This window comes from Aedes aegypti, chromosome 3 (genome assembly GCF_002204515.2).
Source record: "Aedes aegypti strain LVP_AGWG chromosome 3, AaegL5.0 Primary Assembly, whole genome shotgun sequence".
Lineage (NCBI taxonomy): Eukaryota > Metazoa > Arthropoda > Insecta > Diptera > Culicidae > Aedes > Aedes aegypti.
Genome location: NC_035109.1, coordinates 394,095,918 through 394,118,053, shown reverse-complemented (window position 1 = coordinate 394,118,053; position 22,136 = coordinate 394,095,918). Strand labels below are relative to the sequence as shown.

Below are 22,136 nucleotides of genomic sequence, written 5' to 3'. Positions count from 1 at the left end.
CAAGTGTCCGGATTTCGAAGCAAAACGGTACGCCAGCTCTCACAGAAAGTCTTTCAGACTTGGAGTTCTGACAATTAACCTGAAGTTTACGGTTTGACAGATAACTTTGAATTATTTTAACAATGTACGATGGAAAATTAAAGTTTTTTTCGTTGAATGATTTTTATATACCTATCTAGAAGAGTGAGATTACCAGAAAATTTTCTACTCTAAATACTTTTGAAATTTGAAACTGAACTTTTTTGATATTTTCTTGTTTAGGCACAGATTAATTGAAACATCCACGATTAAATCCGTTCTCATGTTTCTTAAAGGTACGTGCACCCGTTTCTCATCCATAATTCAATCCCTTACATAAAACAGCAACAAACACAAAATGCCAGGAATGCGTAGGAACGCGATGCGAAACTTTTTTCGTCATGGAATAAAAAAATCATCCCCCCTTTTCGTCTGCTGGTAAGATTGCTATCTCGTGAGAAATTGGCGGCGCCTTCCAGCCTCGATTGCGGTCGTCCTTTGGGAGGTGTTCTCGAGGTCGAATACCCTTTCGGTCACGGTTTTCGTAGGGAAAATTTGAACCGAAAAGGTGTTTTCCCGCTGCTCGGCACCCGGACTGGGTGAAATAGCGGCAAAGTTTCCTCAAGCAAACGGAAAGGCATAACTTTGGATGAATATTTTATTCGGGATCGTGTCCGTGACTCGGTGCTGGCTGCCCTTTTCCTTCGCTGAAATGCGGAAAGTTTTAAATCTTTCGGTCCAATTACGACCTTTTTGAACGGAAGGAATTGATTTCGAAAGGCCTGGGATAACGATTTTCCTGGATCAAGATAAATTCAACAGAACCTGACAATAGTTTCGATTAAAAAGAGGGGCCAGCTACGAACGGTAGCGATTTTTTCCACGAAATCCAATCGAAAAGTATCGAATGACACAAACAAAGTGACTGATTATTATCAACACATTTAGCGTGGATTACAACCGCAAAGCTGTTTGTTTCAGAACAATATGCATCAAATCAATACACTTTCTGCCACCGCGGATAAAAAGACAACCAACAAACGAAACGAAACAAAAAAAATCGGAAGCCCCTCGACGCCTTTGGGTGAGCCCCGGTTGTACACTGAGGCAAAAAAACTTAATAATTTCTTAAGGAATAATAATGATTTGGCGCCACAACAATTATTGTTGAAATTGGTAAGTTTTACTTATGATTTTGGTGAAGAGTTTCAGATATGAATTTCATAAGTCAATCAATGAAATTCGGTAATTAACGCAATGGTGTTAACTAAAATCATATTATCAATCGATAATGTTGTTCGCCTTTTATTTCAGGCGTGCTTGTGCATGTCAATTTTGATAACATGTAATCTTTTTACGATTAACTTGTAGCCAACATCGAAAGCGGAGTAGTTCTTCTAGCGATTGCTATGATAAATATTTCAAGTAATTGTTGTTAAACAATTCAAAGCTCTCACTTATGAAACTTATGATCCCATTTTCGAAATGTTTAAGCGTGCAATGAAACCATAATTTGGCTGGTTCATAAGTCTTGATTTACGGAAAACCTAAGTATTTTGCCTCAGTGTACTCGAAGTAATGGCGCTGTTTGCCCCATGGGTGAAGCCAGAAAGGAGGAAGCAATCCTCTACTCATGGAAAAAAATTTACCCAAAAAACAATATTGAAATTTTCAAATTCGACGTCTGATTTCGGTGTAGAATTTTTTTTTACTAAATTTCATAAGTTATTCTTTTATTTTTTTTATCTTTGTGATTCTTATTCCGGACGTAGTAAGACAAATCAAATTATTAATTAAACTCAAAAAACTGTTAGAATGACGTCAAAGGCAGATGATATCTAGGGTTGATGTAGTAATAGCCGCATAGCTAAGAACAAATATTCGTATAAAATCGAAAAATAACGCTAGCGTCATTATTTTTACATTATCTGAAAGCTTTTTATCTTGGTTTTGTGGTAAAAATATGAAAACTACGAAAACTCAAATGTTTGTATTTATTATCGCTTGTGCCATTATAGGAATACATGTGCCTATAGTAGCACTATTTCTAATTTCTGTTCCTATAGTAGCACTAGCATCATAGCGTTGGCAAAATACTAATCAAAACCGTATTTTTACAAAGCTTTTATATTTTTCCTTCAAAGTGTGGATCAAAAGCTTTCATTTGATGCTAAAAAGTTCTGAATTCATTAATTATTTCGTATAATAAAAAATAGTTTCTCTCTGTAGTGCTACTATAGGAACAATAGGTTTACTATAGGCGCAAGGGAGCTCAAAATTTAAGCAAAACTAATTTTTTCGATCATTTTTTGAACAAAATCAAGCTGTGTATCACTGGTACTTAGATAAATAGCTCCTGACCTTCATGTCAAAAAATATTTTGAAAAGATTTACAGCAAAACAGCCGTAAAAAGCCACTAGTGCGACTATAGGGGACTGTCCACTAAGGGAACACTGACCCTATGCAAAATGTTTATTTAAACGATCCACCGAAGTAGGAACTTTTGCAAGACAAATATTAGAAAATTTCGTAAAGAATGTTTCTTATACAAAGTTGAGTATCTGGAATTTCAATCAGAACGGTAGTTCTCAGATACTATCCTAAAAATATAGACCAGATGCATCTCGTGCTTCCTCACGAAATTTGCACAATTGCTATAGTGTTATTAAGTTTTAGGAAGATTCTCAATAATTATTCCAAACGTTAGTTGTGGATTGTACTAGGAATATTACTATACGAATATGTTCAGACTTCTCGAAGAAATTGATCTAGGAATCCTTTCTCAACTGCTGTCAATGGATAGGTCTAAACATAATTTGAAAAAAAAAAAATCCTGGCTACGTCAATGGTTTTCCCCACTCCACCCCATCGAGTGGCGCGTTTTCAGTCGGATTTGACTTCTTAACCTTACCTAAATTGGATTTCCACTGAAAACAAGCAATACACATCAAAGGACTTCAACTTCGACGGTTCAGCTAGCAGCTGCTGCACTTGAATGTACCGGTACATCAATATATCCGTTCCGGGCAAATACACATTACGTGGCTTTTTCACCTCACGACTCACACCCATCCGGCTCCACATACCATACATAGTTATGGTACGTAGGTATAGTGGGTGTGGGGCTTATCTATTTTCCCATTTCACTGTCACAGCCAATCCACAGCGCTATTCGTGTGATGGATGGACGGACCCGTGGCGCACTTGAAGCATAATTCGTTTAACGTTTGTTTGTTTGCAGACGCTTCAAATGGCTGCAATGTGTGTATTTACACGGGAAATTATGTACCACCGTGCTGGCATTCGAAATGGGTGATTACGGGTCGTTTTAACATTGCAATGTAGAAAATGGACGAAAATTGTGCTTTTGATGTGAAGTTCGCTAAATTATAATTCAATGTGGCGAAATAATGAAGTTTACATAAGTTCTACCAAAAAGTACGAATAAGTGACTTCTTCTGAAAATCGATGCTTTTCTTCACTTTTATACAAAACGACTTCTCTTCTATATAAAAATTATTCATGTAGTAAAGATATTTGACAAAGTTATTGAGCACTGTATGCTTCTAGCTTTTTCAAATATTTTTCGAAAATTGTTAGATTGCTTTATCTTGGTCTTGTTGAAATGCTCCTTTATAAGAGTTTTTTAAACTTTTTGGTGATATGTGGGAAGACCGTCAAACTTTACAGTTCCAGAGTGTTTGCACGAGTCATATTAAGGTAAAGAGTCCAGCCTCTTTATAAAAAATCATCTATCGTTCCTTTACCGCGTCATTTTGGAGGGTGCTGTTGATACCAGTGATCTCGTGGGTTATTCTTAGGTGCTGGCTTACCCACAGTTTACCAGGAAATGTTCGACAGTAGTGACGCGGGAAGTGGATAGGACAGGTAGGACACGTACTACGCACAAAAATACTTGGGTAGAACAGTCAATGGATTGTCCTACCCATGATTCAACAAAAAAAAATTAAACAGAGAGCTTGAAAAATAGATTAAACTATTTATCATATGTTCAATATATCAAAGTCGTACTCGTTGTATGGTTTTTCGTTGTTTTCTCATGCTTCTTGAAGCGTGGCATGGTTTTAGCATGACCCCCAAAAAGTTCTGGCTTCGGGAAAGTAACTCTAAGAATTGTTGTTATTGTAAATAGAAATTTTTAAAGACAATTTACACCGTCTTCAGCCATAGGCTGCACAGACCGAACGATCACTAACATTAGGCGGGGGTGACCCATTTCGCATAAAGACGTTTCACATAAGGACGTTTCGCATACGGACGTTTGGCATAATGGACGTTTCGCATAAAGCAGTTTCATATAAGAACAGGTAGCATTTTAAAGAAGGCATATAAATCTCTTTATGTCAAATGTCAATTATGCGAAACGTCCACCCATAAAATTATTTGAATCGTCCTTATGCGAAACGTCCCTCCCCCACATTAGGCAACGGTACACCCAATAGCCCAGTGATGAATTTTTCGTTTGACGAAAAGTTTCCACCGACCGGAGCGGGAATCGAACCCACACTCCGTTACACAATACGCCTATACCATTAACACCGCTAACCGCACGGCCACGAAGCCCCATTACCCATTACAAAAGCAAATAAAACAATACTCTTTGGCATTTCTGAATTAATCAATGGATGGTTTCTTAAAAATTTCTACGCCAAACCTTTTGTATTTTCTGGGACAAACTACCGTGATAATTCCTGGAAGAAATTCTAAAGAAGTTTTTTGAACATCCATAGAGAATCATCAGAATATTTTGAAGAATATTTGGACGAAGTATTGGATTAAACAAAGACCAGTCGCATCATTTTATATACAGTACAAGTGTGATGGTGCTAACGATTTCTGAACATGCTATGACTCTTGATAATCTACCAAAGCGAAAGATTAACAGGGATTTTGTTGTACATTCATTTTTTATCTAGACATAGATGAGGAAATTCCAGTGTGGGAATTCCACTCGTTGTAAAGGCAAGCAGTTTGGATTATTTTTGTCGAATTCGTTTAATTAATTGGTTGGAAAGGGTATATATAAAGGAACATTATTATTTGTTCCTTATTGTGCTTTCTTCGAATTCTGATGCAAAATGAGACAGGATTTAGAGTCTATAATGAGTTCAACAGCCACTTCAAAAATTCCGTCTCAGATTCTCCAAGAAAAAGCATCAGGAATTATCATAGTGATTTTCTTCAGAATACTTTCAGAGTCTCCTAGAGAGAAGTTCTTCTAGAGATTTCTCTACCAATTCTTCCATAAATACTTCCAGCGATTCTTCAAAGGATGCTCAGAAGAATTTCTTTAGAATTTGCTCCATGAAATCCATGAGAACTCCAAAGATACTACCTCCTGTAATTTTCTCAGGCATTACAGGTTGGACTCGATTTTCTGGGATTCTATTATCCGAAGTGTGTTTCTTGACATTCTTGTTTTTCTATTTTTATGCTTAAAGTTGAGATAATTTAGTACAGCAATATGCAATGGTTTAGCAGTTTTGAACGTAGGTAAGAAATGGGGGGGGGGGGTCGAAAAAGGGGATTTTTGTGTGTTTTGCATATGCTGGTCAAACAACGAAAAAAAAACTTAAATATGTTCTTTTATCGCAGATTTTAATTTTTCTTTTAGTGATTTAATTATTCGAAGGATTCGATTATCTGGAGTCAAAAAGAATCGATACTCTAGATCAGAGGTTCCCAAACATTTACAGATCGTGGCGCCCTCATTGAATTTCTGGAAACGTCACGGCGCACCGATATGAAAAAACTTTGAATTTGAAAAATCTTATTGTTGATGATATTCAGATATTGTTTCTAATTTTCTTCATTTCGTGTATACAGGACATGACTCCCATAGCCAAAGAGCATCACTGGAAACGAAAAATTCTGTGTGATGGTATGCACACTTTCCTCAGCTCAATTTTACAGAATCGAAGTTACCTTCAAAATCCCAAAACGAAACGAGTTTTAAACAATATAGAGAGTCCCAAAAATAAATAAGGTTTTGCAAATAAAATATGAAATCTTCAAGCTACCAAATTCAACAATAGCTAAAACTATATTATTAGTTTTTCGCATTTGTCGAAATCTACTACTAAAATTAATTTTATTTCTTTTTTTTAATTAGTCACGTGAGAGTCGAAAAATAAAAATAAAAAATAATATTTTTAATTTGCTTAACTTTATAAGAAAAATCTTAAGTTGGCTTTAAAAAATGTGTACAAACGTACAAGACAATTGTTTTTCGCAGAAAAAAAATATGGTTGTTAGGTCTGTAGTTTGAAACTATGTCAAAACTTAGACAAATGAATTTATACTAAGTTAATCTTGCTTTTATTCGAAAAAGTTTCGTGCAAGCCAATGGTTATGTTTTCATACATCTGAAATTCGACTCACTACCTTTCTTTCTTGCGAAAACCTGCCCATATGTTCAAGAACCCAGTTTTGTCAACACTCTTCCTTAAAAAATAAAAAAATATATTGACAATTTTATTACTATTTGTAAATGTCTAGAGCGATTTGTACCAAGTTTGTATGGAATGTGATTGCGGTAAAAATATCGTCACAAAAAGTTATCAAAACTTCTTCGATGTCAGCATTGATTTTCCGAAAAAAAAAAAATACTTTGCTAGGCGAGTCATCAATTGAACAGCCACGGTAATGGTTGTAATTTTTTTTCCAGGATTTTGCACAGATATTCGAGTAAGTTGTAAATTAATTTGCGGCGCACCTGAAGATGTGCTACGGCGCACCAGGGCGCAGCGGCGCACAGTTCAGGAAGTACTGCTCTAGATAATCGAGTCCGACCTGCATTTTGATTTTCATTTCCCAAAATCATCCTAGAATTTCCACCAGATATTTTTTCACTAATCCTTCTACCGAATTCTCCAGTTGTTATTTTCTAGGATATGGTCCAAAGATGTCTACGGAATTTCTCCCGGAAACATTCACAAAGGTTTATTCCAGCGTTCTTGAAAAAACAGCTTGAGAATTTTTATTTTAATGAAACCCTGCTAGAATTCCTCCACTAAAATTTGTATCTAGAATTCCTCCGCCTGTTCATGTGGATTCCTTCAAGTATTCATTCAAGTTTCATGCTAGAAACTCGAAATTCCTTAAGGGGTTCTTTGAACATATATATTGTTTTCTAGAAATATCTTCATCTTTTCATCCAAGTATTACTCCAGCAGTTTTTCTAAGCATTTCTTCAAAAGTTTCTTAGAAAAGTTCCATAAAATCTTCAAAAGTTTATTTATATTATTCACAAGTTAATACTACAATTTTTTTCCAATAGATTCTCCGATCATTCCTACACAAATTTCTTCTGCCCAATCTTTTTCAAGAAATTCCTTGAGAATATCCTGCGGATTACTATTCTGAGATTTAATTAATTTTGCACATGCATTCTCTAAAACTTCTTCAAAAGTCCACGAGTTATTTCAGAAATCCATGTTCAATAAGGATGACTTTTAAACTTACACAGGTTTTATCAGAGGTAACTTTAGGATTTTCTTTAAGAAAATCCCTACGGATTTATATTGCTGAAAGAAAAATAAATCTTGACCTTCCCCTGGAGAAATTCCTCGAAGAATTCCATAAAAACTTTTAAAATATACTTCAGAAAGTCTTATAGGTTTTGTGGAGGCGTTTCTTGAGAAATCTTAGAAGAAATGTTTCAAAGTAATTGCTTAAGGTATCTTCAGAGAAATCTTTAGTTAAAATCATAAGAAATCCCTAGAAATTTCTGGAGAAGTTTTTGATTGAATTTTTCAAGACGTTTGCTCTGGAATCTTAGAGGGTGTCCAAAATCCAGGCTGCATTCTTGAGATTTCCCAAACAAAGTTTTTGGGGAAATTCCCTAGGAATATTCGTTGAGAAATTCCTAGGGAAATAATTTGTACTCCATTGGAACTGTCCGGTGTAATATCTGAACATTCCTTGAAAAATGTCTGATGAAATCCCGAGCTGTTTGGGGCACGTCAGGAATTGATCATCAATGTTAACTTCCTTTTCCTGATCAGCCTAGATTGCCGTGTAGTGTCGGTAGCGGTTGTTTCAATTGGCTAAGAATTCACACTACGGACTGCCTGTTCCGGTGGTTAAAGTCCACCTCACAGGTGACCCCCGTACCGTGCCTAGGAATGAATGGTTAGGGGGGGTCTAAATAAAACCTAACCGCAAACGGAGCCTATGAGGTACCAGGGCGCCCTCCACAGTATTGGGTCCTTCCTGTGCTACCCGGAGCAATGGTGTAGGTGACCTTGTGTTTCTCCGAGATAATAGGCTGCCCTTCTTCAGTCTCAAGCCTGGGGCTAAATAAGGGTGGGATTACTAATACGTTGTAATTAAGTTTAAATTTTCACCTTTATGGTTTCGCATTATGCGTTTTACACAGTGTATTCTGCGCTTTTCGCCTTTGGCGACTTATAAGAGATACCGATCTGGTTTTCCAGCTGCTGGTCTTTTTCGTGCTGAGATTGCGAAAAGCTTAATCCTACCTAGCTTGGGTAGTGGCTACGGTTAGGATAGCTTAGTTAGACCAATCTTCAGCATGAAATATCAGCAACGATCAATCTTGATAGACTCATGCAAATGGTACAGCTCAAGTTGAGCTAGTTCAAAAACCTTACTTTTGTGAACCTTTATCTAGGTAACCTTGTGGACCCAGTTTTTGCTTTTTTTCAGAAACATGAAATGGCAAACTCGCATGACAAGCCTCGCGCATGCATGCTCGTAAATAGCGCTGACGATGCTATACTCATTTCTGAGTTAACAACCAGAGATGTATGTGCTGTCACAATTGATATTTCTGTTGGTGACCTCAATAGGAAATACATCTTTCGTTTTGTGGTGTGGTAAATACATGATGGAGCATCCCCAATGGATGATTTCAAACGAGTTGTCGTTCACTGCCTATGTAAAGGCCTTCTGCTGATTGTGGGTAGTGATGCTGATACTCATCACATCATCTGGAGCAGCTCAGATATCAATTTTAGAAGCTCCACCCAGACAACCAAAATGTACGTATAATGAAATCACCTGGAGGCTCTATATGTGCAAAATTTCACTTATAAGATGTTGCGAAACGGCCTTCTACGTACAAAAGTGGAGGCGATATGCGTGCATATATTATGTGATGAATAATAACATACAATGCGAGTGTATAAATATTCTACCGAACTAACCTGCAATATTATGCGACTTAACTTATGATAACAAATGATGATTTGACAGCTGCTACGTATTGATTCGACTTACTTTGTACATGTGTTCGGGACGAAACAAAATGTACGAATGAACTCAGAAAAGAAGTGTTTTATGCGAGGAAACTCATCAATCTGACGAGTTTATCCACGGTGTTTAGCGAGTTTGATGTAATTAGTATGAATAAACGAGTTATAACGTGAATTTTCATGCGATTTCTGGTTGTCTGGGCAGTCTGATGGAATTGTTAAGTAGTTCAAATCTTGGATTACTTATTAATAACCGAAACGGGAAAGGACCAGGGGAGCCTGACGGCGACAATTGGGTGGTCAGTATCGAGATCCAACTCTTCAGCCGTAATGTCCGTAGATACGCCGACTGCTACCGACTAGTATATGTTGGCGCCGGTTTAAGTGAACCACCTATATCTCTTGCCATGCCTTATCCATCATCGGCGGGGTGGCGCGATGTATTTCCTGAATGGCCAGGTCAACCGGCTGGAAATCATGTCCAGAACATCCAAATCGAGGTAAAAACCGTTTATGTTCCACTGAACTGCGATCTTGGTCGTGTTTTGGGTGGGACATTCCGCCTGGACTGGACGATCCAGGGTGCCCACCCGCAGTACTGACGAAGGCATCTCCTGACTCGGCCTTCATTGCCTTTGCTCTCAGCGCCATTCAGGTGCCCATTGTAGTGCTGCTTCAACCTTTCGATCAACTCACGCTCGTCCGTCAGTGCACTCCCATTCTTATCTCGGCTTGCGGCTCGGAGCTGTTGCGGGATGTGTTGAGCTTCTGATAGAACTTACGTTTTTTTTTTGAGACCGGCACAGCTGTTTCATCTCTGCGCACTCCGTCTCCTCCAGGCGGCATTTTTTCTCCAGAAAGAGGCGGGTCTGCTGTTGCCGTTTTCGTCTTAAACGTTCTACGTTCTCCTTGTCCCCTTGATGCAGCATGACCTTCCGCTCTGAATTCTTCTCCTCCAGAATCTGCCTACATTCCTCGACGAACCAATCATTCCATTTACTCCGTTCCACGAACTCGACGTTGCTTTCAGCTGCATCGTTAATTGCTGCTTTCACCATACTCCAGCACTCCGCAAGAAGGGCTCCATCCAGCTCACCCTCTTCCGGTAATGCAGCCTCGAGGTGCTGCGCGTATGCAGCTGCGACATCCGGTTGCTAAAGCCGCTCTAGGACATACCGGGGCGGCCGTCGGTACCGTATGTTGTTTAACATACCATTACCAAATATCATAGTCCTAACATCGACTAGACTAGTCCACGATAAGTCCTGATGTCAACAATGTCGGAGAAGTACCGTCCATCAATCAGAGCGTGGTCGATTTGTGATTCTGTGTGCTGTGGAGTTCTCTAGGTGTATCGGTAGAGAAGGCTGTGCTGGAAGTAGGTGCTACGAATGGCCATATTCTTGGAGGCGGCGAAATCTATCAGTCGTAAGCCGTTTTCGTCCGTCATCGGGTGGGCGCTGAACTTTCTAATAATCGGCCTGAACTCCTGCTCCTGGTTAACCTGAGCCATCAGATCTCCTATGGAGAGTTTGACGTTGGGGCTTGTCAGCTGACGCACTAACGTTCAAACTGCGCGTAGAAAGCGTCTTTATCCCCGACAGGGCTTCCTGAGTGAGGGTTGTGCAACCTGTTGAAGAATCGGCCTTTGATGCAAAACTTGTACATTCTTTCGTTGATCGGCTTCGCGCTTCTGGATATCGCCCATCACTATGAAAGCTTTTCTTAGCTCGCGTGTATTGCCGCAGCTCTGGTAGATGGTATGATTATCTCTAAACGTTCGCACCATTGACCCCTTCCAACATACTTCCTGCTTCGCTACGATACAGAATCCGTGGGCCTTCAGTACGTCGGCGAGTATGCGTGTGCTCCAGATAAAGCTGAGAGATTTATAGTTCCACGTACCGAGCTTCCAATCGCTAGTCCCTTTACGTCGGTATGGTCTTTGCCGATTGTCCCGGTTCGTATTCTCTAGTTGATTATGCGTTGCTTGATTTTTTACGGCTGGCTTGCAGGGCTTGACACCAATCCCCTAGATTTCCAGGAGAGAATTCCCCCTAAATTTTCAGATGCTCATAGAGCACAGTTTAGCTTAGAGTTCTTCTCTGATACTCGGACGGCGATCAGCCGTCCCTGACATGGGGAACAGACGCTGTTGTGAGCCGCTCCTAACACAGCACAGACGCTTCTGGTTTGCTGAAGAAAAACCCCGCCCTTCCCTGTCAGCATACGACCAAAGTTCCCACCTGAGTTGGTTACCCGATCTTCCCAAGGTTGCTCGGACCCTGTTCAGTACCACGAGGAGGTAGGGATAGGAGTTGCTGGGCAGGAGGTTAAGGAACGCACAGAGGGGTCTATTTTATTCCTGCAGGTACGCGAGGTACCAATGGTACGCCATACCCAGCCACTTAACAACCATTAGACCTTACATGATTTATATTAACTGTTCGATCGTTCAAAGTCCTGCTGATGAGTACTGAACAAAATTCTGAACTAGCTCCTGGAGTTAATTAGCAGCCTAATGTCCGTAACTCCAATAGTTTCTAGGATTCCATAAGTGATCCCAAGAAAAGGAAATACATCAAATGGTTCATAGTTTCTAGTCCTCTTCCCTTCAAAGTCTATTCCTATCACCATTTCCACACCAATGGAAACGCCCAAAACCGTGCCGTAAAATTAGGACACCCAAATTTTGCGGTGCGGCGGTTTCCTTCCTGCCCATATTGCTTCCACTGCTCCATCCGTCAAACAAACGAAAACATCCACCATGGAACGTACAGTTTCACTACGCCGATGTTCGAACGGTGGCGGTGATGATTCAATTTACGGTCCATCAGTGTAAGCAAACCAGCATTTGTAATTCAATATTAATTCTTACGTGGAGTGTACCGATTCGATCGATTGGTTACTGCGCTGCCAGCAGTAGGTAGTGCCCAATAGTGCGCAATCCCTTCGAGTGCGATGCGAATTCATTCGACACACTGAATGTAGGGAAAAGCGCTCGAAGCTCGTCCATGACGGATAAGGGTATGCGGTATTTAGAATGATTCGGTTCGTTACCTAGAGGGCTTATCTCGCTCACAATAATAGGGACTACATTATAACGATAATTTGAAGATTTTTTTAGCACTTGTCGTATTAATTCAGCTCGGCAAGACTCGTTGAATAAATGTACGACTATGCTTGTTGCGGAAAACGGAAATGGAAAAAATGCACATCGCATACCCTCAATAACAGACAGAGGGAAAATAGGGCATCCCGGTTTGATTGATCCCCACGAGATAAGCTTGCGCTGGGACTGAGTGACGGAAACTGGAGTAGTGGTGGGGGAAATTACACGCAAGCGAGAGATTGATTGAAAAAGTCCTTTTCGTCGGAAGCTGTCACCCGCACCCGTTGTCGTTTGTCTGTCAGTTGCCGAAGCTCTCGATCGCCGCGCCGGCTGTAACTGAAATAGAACGGGAAACCATTAGTTTGAGTGTGGCGAAATTGGCTTTCGGTGTGTGACTGGTGGTCGGTGGCGATGGTGGTTTTTGGTGATTTTTGAGTCCAACTGGCGAGGGGAATGGTTGTGTGGGGGAAGAGGGGGGGGAGGGGCGGTGATTGAGACCATCGAACGCCAAGGGAGCTCATTCACAGCGGGGCGGATAGATGTGTCATTGATTAATTTATCAACTCAATTAGTACGAGCGGTGTAAGTGGACGTTTCTGGGACAAATCGAATGAAGCAAAGTTTCACACAACATGTGTGAGCTGGAACGGTGCCAAACTGTTTGAATTATAATGATGAAGGCAATCATATTGATTACAAGCTAGATATGATCGAAATGGTTTTGTATATGTATATGAATTGCATCAACATAATTTACATTAAAAATAATATGAACGACGAAGATTTTTCCGATTCTGATAGATTTTTAGTAAGTTGCTAATTTCCTTACACTATCACATTATTCGACTTTCACAGTGTACTCTGAGTCTTTTCGCCTTTGATGAATTTTAATACAGTCCGTTCTCCACATCTCGATATCTCTCCCTATGTCGATGATTTCATAAGTCCCTTCAGTCTGCTTAAATTTTCACTCTCCATATCTCGATATCACCATATCTCGATGTGTTTCTGTTAATTTTTCGCTCTCAATTTTCTCTCCGTATGTCGATATGACCAATATCGAAGGTTACTAGACCAAAGTTTCGGGATTCAAAACATATAAGAAGCGCAAAATGACGTCAGTTTGTGTATTACTTTCTTGACAACGGAGTGTTTTTCAATCTAGTATTCATCAAAAATTTGTTCTTTTTCTCGATCTCTCCCTATCTCGATGGTCCCTTCGATATCGAGATGTGAAGAGGCGACTGTATTATTTCTTATGCAAAGATTGCCAAAAGCTTAATCCAAAATAGTTTAGTCAATGGCCACAGTAAGCAAAGCTCATAACCCGGGTTTTTAGTGGGTGGTTGGGCACAACAGGAGTTAATCATCATTATTAAGGCTCATGAATCCATCATTCAAACATTAGCAATCATCGAAAATAAAAAAGCAGTTTTTTCGATCGAATTTAAAGAAATCCTCATAAAAATCTATCATCGCAATCCAGATAGCTAGTGTAATGCAATGATAGATTTTCTTGAACATTATCTAAATTTTGAGCAAAAAAAAATTTGAATTTTGTTAAGCGGTGATTACTAGATTGTTAATTACTAAATTTGTTAAGCGGTGATTACTAGATTGATCATGGAGTTGATCTCCAAAATTTTTGACAAACGCGCATCAATGTTCTTTGTCGAACTCGCATACCTCCGGATAGTGGTCGGAACCACGACCTGACTTCCGACCACTATCCGGTTTGTTTGTTTGTTTTATAACGACACTTTACACCAAACTGGTGCCTTCGTGTCAGAATAAAAATAAATTATTCTACATTTCATTTGTATACGTTATTTAAATATTTAGCAATAATTTAATCTTGCCGTTTTAACCGCTCGTCAGGTTTTATACTCCACCCGGCTACATCATCTAGCTCTGGATCTGTACCCGAATCAGCATCGGTACTCACTTCTACAATTCTTTCTATTTCCATCTCTTTATCATTGTTGCTGGATCTACAAGGCGCGGCCGGAACCCGGTCAACAAGTCAGTGATTTTCGATAACGATCGATATCGATTCATTTTGAATCGTTAGCGATCGCCATCGTTGATCAAAGATCTATAAAGAATCATGAAGACTGGTCATAGATCTAAACAAATTGCGTTGTTTCTACTTTTTGTGAATTGGGACAACATTGTCCTTAGTCCAAGTGATCTCACGATTACTGATCACTTCTCTTACAGGACAATTACCACACAATTCCCTTCATAGGAAGAGTGGACCTCTGACTATATGGAAAGAAGTATATCAAACAATATAGTATGTTACACTGATGGCTCCCCTCTTGAAGTTAGAGCTGGGGCTGGTGTATATTCTCGTGAGCTAAAGCTGAATGAGTGTTATTCACTTGGAAGACACTGCACCGTTTTTCAGGCGGAAATATTTGCTCTTAAGTGTGGAGTGCAATCAGCACTTCAACAGCGCGTTGAGGGTAAAGTCATATACTTCTGTCCAAATAGTCAGGCTGCTATAAAAGCTCTTTCTTCGATCAATTTATAGTTGGGGCTTGATTTATTTATTTATTTAATTATTTATTTATTTATTTTTTAACTAAAAATTTTGAAAGAGGGAAAAGCCCCTTTGAGTGATTTCCATTTGAAATTCTTCTCAAAAAGGCACAAAACCTCTTTATCTTTTCAAAATAACATTACAAAATGGAAATAATAATAAAATATAAATCTATAGGCTCATGCGGCATTTATCCATTACGGAGCCAAAAATCTTGAAAAAAAGGGCCATGACTCGAAAACTACTTGATGCCATCCTTAAATGAGTTTGTTGAAAATGTTTCCATCAAACTTGAAAAAAGAAAAAAAAAAAAGAAAGAAGCAGAATCATACGTAATACAAAGCATCATTTAAAAATCTATAAAGTATTTTTAACGAGGGTAAGAATTTACTTCCCAGAATATCACGAACAGATTGAGGGAGCAAACGATGATATATTTTCAAATTTCTAAAGAAAGCAATTCTAGGTATAGCAGAACGCGTACAATGAAAAACAATATGGCCAATATCCTCATAAGCAACACCACAATCACACAAATTAGAATCATTGATATTGATACGATATAAATAACTATTACAAATATAATGATTGGATATAAGCCTCGACAATGTACAAATAAAATTTCTTCCGACAGCAAAATTTTTAAACCAACTAAATCGACTAACATTAGGTAAAATTGAATGACACCATCGTCCTTTATCACCAAAGTCCCATGAAAGCTGCCAATTATTAATAGAATATTGTTTTAAATCTGCAAAATATTCAGACGAAGAAATTTGTCTGTTGAACATACTGCCACAACGAACCCCTAATTTTGCTAAAAAATCAGATTGCTCATAACCATAAATATAAGAATGAGCAGGAACCCAAATAAATTTAATAATGTAACCCTGAGAATTCAAATGACATAATTCTTTTTTCAGCAACAACATAATGTGATGAGTTTTAGAATTGAAATTAACGGAATTGAGTGCTTTCAAACAACTTAAACTGTCTGAACATATAATATAAATATTTGGAGAACATTTTTTAATCAAAGAACAAGTAAAATACAAGGCAGTTAGTTCAGCTATGAAAACTGAGCAAGGAGATTGTAATTTGAAAAAATAAGCAGAATAATAATTATAAACTCCAAAACCAGCAACATCCATCAGAAAAGTAAAGTTGATGTGAATCTAATCCAACAAATTTACGGCGAAAAAATAAAGGAGCGAAGCGAAAATACTCATCACTAGGAATTTGTTTTAATTCTTCATATAACGATACATCGATCATTGGATGGAACGAGTGAACATTAATATCAAAATTATGATAATTGAATGTAGAAATTTTTGTAGGAACAATATTCAAATAAGAACAATATTTGTATGAATCTAAAATTTTGCAAGTTGGATTTATATCATTTAAACATTTCAAAACATCTATTATTGGGTGTTTTTTCATAAAACAACTCAACGTGAATTAACAATTAAGTGGAATCACTCCAGCTAAAACCTCAATAGATTGAGTGTTAGTTGAATTCATAAATTTTAAACAAATTCTTAGACACCGAAATTGAATCTTTTCTAGCTTACAAAAATGCGATTGACTTGCATTTACAAAAGTAAAACATCCATATTCAATAATAGATCTAATGGTCGTTTTGTAAAGTGTAATTAAATCAGTAGGATGAGCACCCCCACCAAGTACCTGTTATAGTTCTAAGGAAATTTATTCTTTTTGCACAAATTATCTGGATATATTGAATATGTTTTTTCCAAAATAATTTTGAATCAAACCATATTCCTAGATATTTATAATCATCAACTTGTTCAATTTCGTGACCATTAAGATATAAATTTATATTTACAATAGAACGTTTACGAGAAAATAAAATAAATTTAGTTTTAGAAACAGAAAAAGAAAAACCATTATTGTTTGCCCAAATTTCAATATTGTTTAATGCACATTGCATAAAATGACGAATAATTTCTCTATTATTACCGCTGATAGAAATAACTTTATCATCGGCAAATTGATAAAAATAACATCCATTTGGAATAACAGATGATATGCCACTGGTAAATAAATTATATAGAAATGGACTCAAACAAGAGGAAGATCAAAATAACTATATCGTATCAATTTGGAAGAACCATTATGAAAAAAATGCATAACTTTGAAAGAAAATAAATTACATAAAAAATTGGCAATTATATTTGGAATATTGAATTTTTTTAATTTTTCAAAAAGTAGATCTAATAACACGGAATCATAAGCCCCAGAAACATCAAGAAAAGTTGAAACCATATCCTGCTTCTTATTAAACGAAAGATTAATTTGTGAAGCTAGAAGAGCAGTGCAATCACGAGTGCTACAACCTTTTCTGAAACCATATTGGGAAGAAGAAAAAAATTTATTACTTTTAGCCCATAATTCTAAACGATTAAGTAACACTCTTTCCATAAGCTTATGAAGACATGACAATAAACTTATTGGTCTACGACTATCAGCTAATGAAGGATCCTTGCCTGATTTTACAATACTGACAACCTTAATAGAACGCCATTCCAAAGGAAGAATATTTTGAAAAAGGAATGAATTGTACAACTATAATAAATGTATTTTTCCATAAGTGGTAAATTTTGCAAAACAATAAATTTGATATTATCAATTCCCGGTGATGTGTTTCTTGTAACAGATAATGCTAAATCTCCTAATGAAAATGAAGCACTAAGTTCAGGAAAATAATTATAAATCTGACAATTTTTAAAATTTATGGAACATGGAACAAAATCAGGACAAATTTTAGAGGCAAATGTATTTATCCATTCTTCAGAATATTCCTGAATATTTGGAGAAGAAGAATTACAATTTCTTAAATTTCTAGCAACAGACCAAAGAGAAGATAGAGAAGATTCTCTATCAAGATTTTCTATAAAATTTCTCCAATAATTCCTTTTTTTAAATTTAGTAATTCGAATTAATTAAGCTTCAGCTTTACAATATAAAAAAAATTTTCCCTTGATCCAAAACGATGAAATTTTTTAAAGGCTTCAGATTTATTTTTTAAAGCCATAGAACATTCACTATCCCACCAAAATGAATGACATTTTTTTCTAGAAGAAATTGGAGATATTTTGTATTTTTGAGATTTTATTAAACATTTAATTATAATCTCGTAAAATTGTTTCTAATTATCGAGTGGAGATAATGAATAATCAAAATGAGTTAACAAAAATGAAATAAGATCCGAAAATTTTAACCAATTAACATTTTTACATAAACCAGGCTTAAGAGATTCATTATTTGTTTGTTTATTGCCATTATTACAAATTTCGATCAAAATAGGTAAATGATCACTACCATTAGGATCATTAATTATTTTCCAAGAAGAAAGGAATGTTAAACTATTAGAACAAAGAAATAAATCAATACAAGTATGATGAGCAGGAGGAACAGCAATTCTGGCGAATGATCCATCATTGAGAATATTCAAATTCAATTCATCAACCAAATCCATGATCAAATTACCTCTACCATCACTATTCCTACTACCCCAAGCAGAATTATGGGCATTAAAATATCCTTATATGTAAAATGGAGAAGGTACATTGTCTAATATAGTCTTTATTTCTGATAATGAAAAAGGAGAATTTGGAGGAAAATAAAAACATATAATAGAAAATTCCTTAGCCAAATGTTTAACAGATATAGCAATATAATATATTCAATTGCAAAATTAAATGGTAAATTCAAATATTTAAATTGAATATATCCACGAACACCAATCAACACTCCTAAAGCTGAAACATTTCTATCTTTTCTAATAATATTAAAAGTAGGGATACGAAAGTGTTTACATTCCACTAACCAAGTTTCATTTATACAAAATATATCTATATTGTGATTAAATAACAGAGCTTTTAATCTATCAATTTTGGGTATAATGCTACAACAATTCCATTGTAATATATTTAATTTATTGAAAGTAGCCATTACATTGCAAATAATGAAGAAAGGATGGGTCCAAAAGAATTTAACTTTTCAAAAATAAACGCTAAAAAAGGTAAACATTTTTTAATCAAATTTATCCAAAAATCACTGAATCCTAATAAATTTATTATTTGCTCCAAAATATTCAAAATGTCTTTATTATCATTATTGTTGGATGAATTATCAACATTATCCCTATTTTTATTATTAAAAGAATTGTCATTCTCTACTCTTTGAAATCCAGGAATCGTATGGCAAGTGGAAGAAACATTAAGTGGAGGAAAATTTTTATCAAAAGATGTTGATGGTTGAGGATCAAAATTTGCATTATGTTTGTTAGATAATAAATTAGATCTTTTTCTTTTAGTAGGAGGTTTATATATAAATTGATTAGAATCTTCATTCAAGTCATCATCATCATAATCAGGTAATGCTTCATAAATATTGGAAGAACTAAAATCACCAGATGCTTTCAAAATCTCTGAATAAGAACATCGATTTTTAAATTTAATTTGTTGGTTGAATTTTTGTTGATTAGTTTTATAAACTGAACAGTCTTTAATTGAAAAATGATTCCGATTACAATAAATACAAACATCAGATTGTTTATCGCAAACAGATGAAGAATGAGAATCTCCACATTTGGAACATTTAGGATTATTTGAACAATAGGAAGAAGTGTGTTCAAATAAAAGACAATGAGTGCAATGCATAAGTTTAGGAAAATAAAGTCTTACACTAAATGATACGTTATTAATTGAAACAAAATCCGGAAGAACAGATCCGGCAAATATTATTTTTATGCAATTAGAATGAGTATAACTAGATCTGTTGCCATTGAACGTTAATTTAGATAAACGATTGCAATCTAAAATTTTGACGGGAGAAATGGATTTATTTTTGAAAAAACCTAAACCAAAATTTTTAATGTCATCGCAACTCAAAGAATCGTCATAAATGACGCCACAAATCTCACATGAGTCACAAGGGGCATATACACGGTATGAACTACCAAATAAGTTGGATTCCAGGAGAGTATTGGCATCTCCACGAGAACCAAAAACTACCCCTAATTCATCTAACGAAATTTTCTTGATTTCTTTAACGGATTTAAATCTTTTATAAACTTCTGCAGAAATCAAGAGAACATTAATTGGCTTATCCTTTTTTCTTAAATAAACAGGATAAGGACCAAGAAAAGTAGATGGGAAAATTTTGACTCTAAATGGTTTAGAAACTGAAGGAGGAAGATTAGAATGATCAGCCTCTTTAGAATTCGACGATTCCCCGTCAGTTTCCATATTAGGAAAACAACGGGGAATATAAATAAATAATCAACAATCGAGAAGTAATAACAACTAAAACTTATAAAATAAGAAAGTAAATAAAATTAATCTTATCAAATTCAATAGAGAACTTGATGAATTCTTTCTTGAGAGAAATCACCTCAGGCTTGAAAACTTCCCAAAGCCCAATATCTGAACTTGATTCAGAAAACTTCGATCGCTCTCTTCAAATCCAATCATCGAACGTAATCAGAATCTTGAATCGCTTTCCTCGCATCCAAAAACATTCGCCACCATGAAACACGAAGCCAATTCAATATCCGTACTCCGAGATTTTTTTCCTCCTGAAAAAAGAGAAAAATGTCAGGTGCAGAAAAAATACGTGTCTCCTAGTCAAGACCTACTGCAGCAATAGTTGGGGCTTGATATCGCATGTCGAACTCAATTTGAGGAACTGAATTCAGCCAACTCTGTAGACCTTGTATGGGTAGCTGGCCATTCTTCCTTCGCTGGAAATGAATTGGCTGATGAGCTAGCTTGCAATGAAGCATCGTATAACTTCATTGGCCCTGAGTCAGCTATTCCAATTTCGAAATGCTGGGTGAAGCTTCAGATAAATTTGTGGGCGACAACTCAGCACAAGCAATATTGGAATAGTTTGGATTCGTGTCATCAAACCAAGTTGTGCATTACTGAGCCATCTCCAAGGGTGCACAACTATTTTACAAATCTGTCAAAGCAGAATTGCTGTCTCTTGGTTAGAGCGTTGACTGGCCACTGGCCATGAGCTACACTATCACATGGCAAATATTCTGCGTGTTGACTCATTTGTGTGTGATAGTTGTGATTCTGATTTTGGATCTTCGTATCATCTGATATTTAATTGTCTAGTTTTCGCGCAACTTTGACTCCGATTACTTGGTAAACACTTATTAAGTGAAACTGGTTTCAGAAGCCTGAAACTTCAGAACATTCTGTTATACTTAACCCATTGTGGTAATGAGCAATAGGCTCACTTTATGCTCATGCGTTTTGCAGTGCCCTTTTAAGGGCGCTGCTAGAACCCATTCTGGAATGAAGCTACATTCTCTCATTTCGTTTTTCCCTGTTCAAGGGACCTTACTCCTATTTACTCCCAATTTTTCCAGCCCATTCCTTTCCAATCGAGTAGGTGAAATAAATACACAAATCTCCAAATTGGCGAGAAACGTTTCTTTGACAACACTCGTTTTTAAAATTGTAACATCCTTCCAAAAATAACTAATAGGGGTAAACTGCTGATGTAGCCATTCTAAATTTTTCGGTGAAATTTTGAAATTTTTGAAATGAGTGTTGTAATACTCAGTAAAGCCAATCAATGCTCTTGACGAATAGTGCATATGAATTTCATCTTTAAAATCTTTTTGTGTTTATTTCAAATTGTTTCCATTAAAAACGTAATACAAACGACAAAGTTTCCCACACTGGAAAAAGTATTTCAATCTCCTTTCATTTCTCTCTTCTCTTCAACAGCAATCAATTTCCGTGTCCAGACTCCCGACATCGACAAGCTGAACCGCTTCCATGACCAACACATAGTTGGCGCATTAGTGCTAGTCGGTGTCATTTCCTGGATTCCACATCAATCCTAGCGGTGGGCACAATCCATCTTGTCACAACTGCCGGTAAGTGTCCACTACATACTTCAATATTGAACTCCATGGAGCTCATATTCTTCCACCATCGACCGGCTGACGAGATGGCGCGACAATCCTGTTGCATCGTGTGCCCCGTCAGATGTGAAAAAATCGTATTAGATCGAAATTGGAATCGGTGCCCCGGCTGCACGGGGAGGTATTTGTAATTTTATGGCAGCGCACTAAAATCAGTCAGATGGTCGTTCACGAGGGATCACCAAGCAATCCCAATTCCGGGTTCTTCCTGGAACGAACGAAAAACTCCCGTTGGCTGGCGAACACTG

General features: G+C 36.9%; 1 protein-coding gene across 2 annotated transcripts in view; it reads left to right on the top strand.

The window, feature by feature from the left end:
- LOC5565429 (toll-like receptor 6) overlaps window positions 1-22,136 on the top strand; it is a 288,196-nt gene that overhangs the window by 57,802 nt on the left and 208,258 nt on the right. For both annotated transcript variants that reach the window (XM_021854630.1, XM_021854629.1), the window contains exon 3: window positions 21,689-21,840. The gene's annotated coding sequence lies outside the window, so the exon portion shown is untranslated. The remainder of the gene's footprint in view (window positions 1-21,688; window positions 21,841-22,136) is intronic.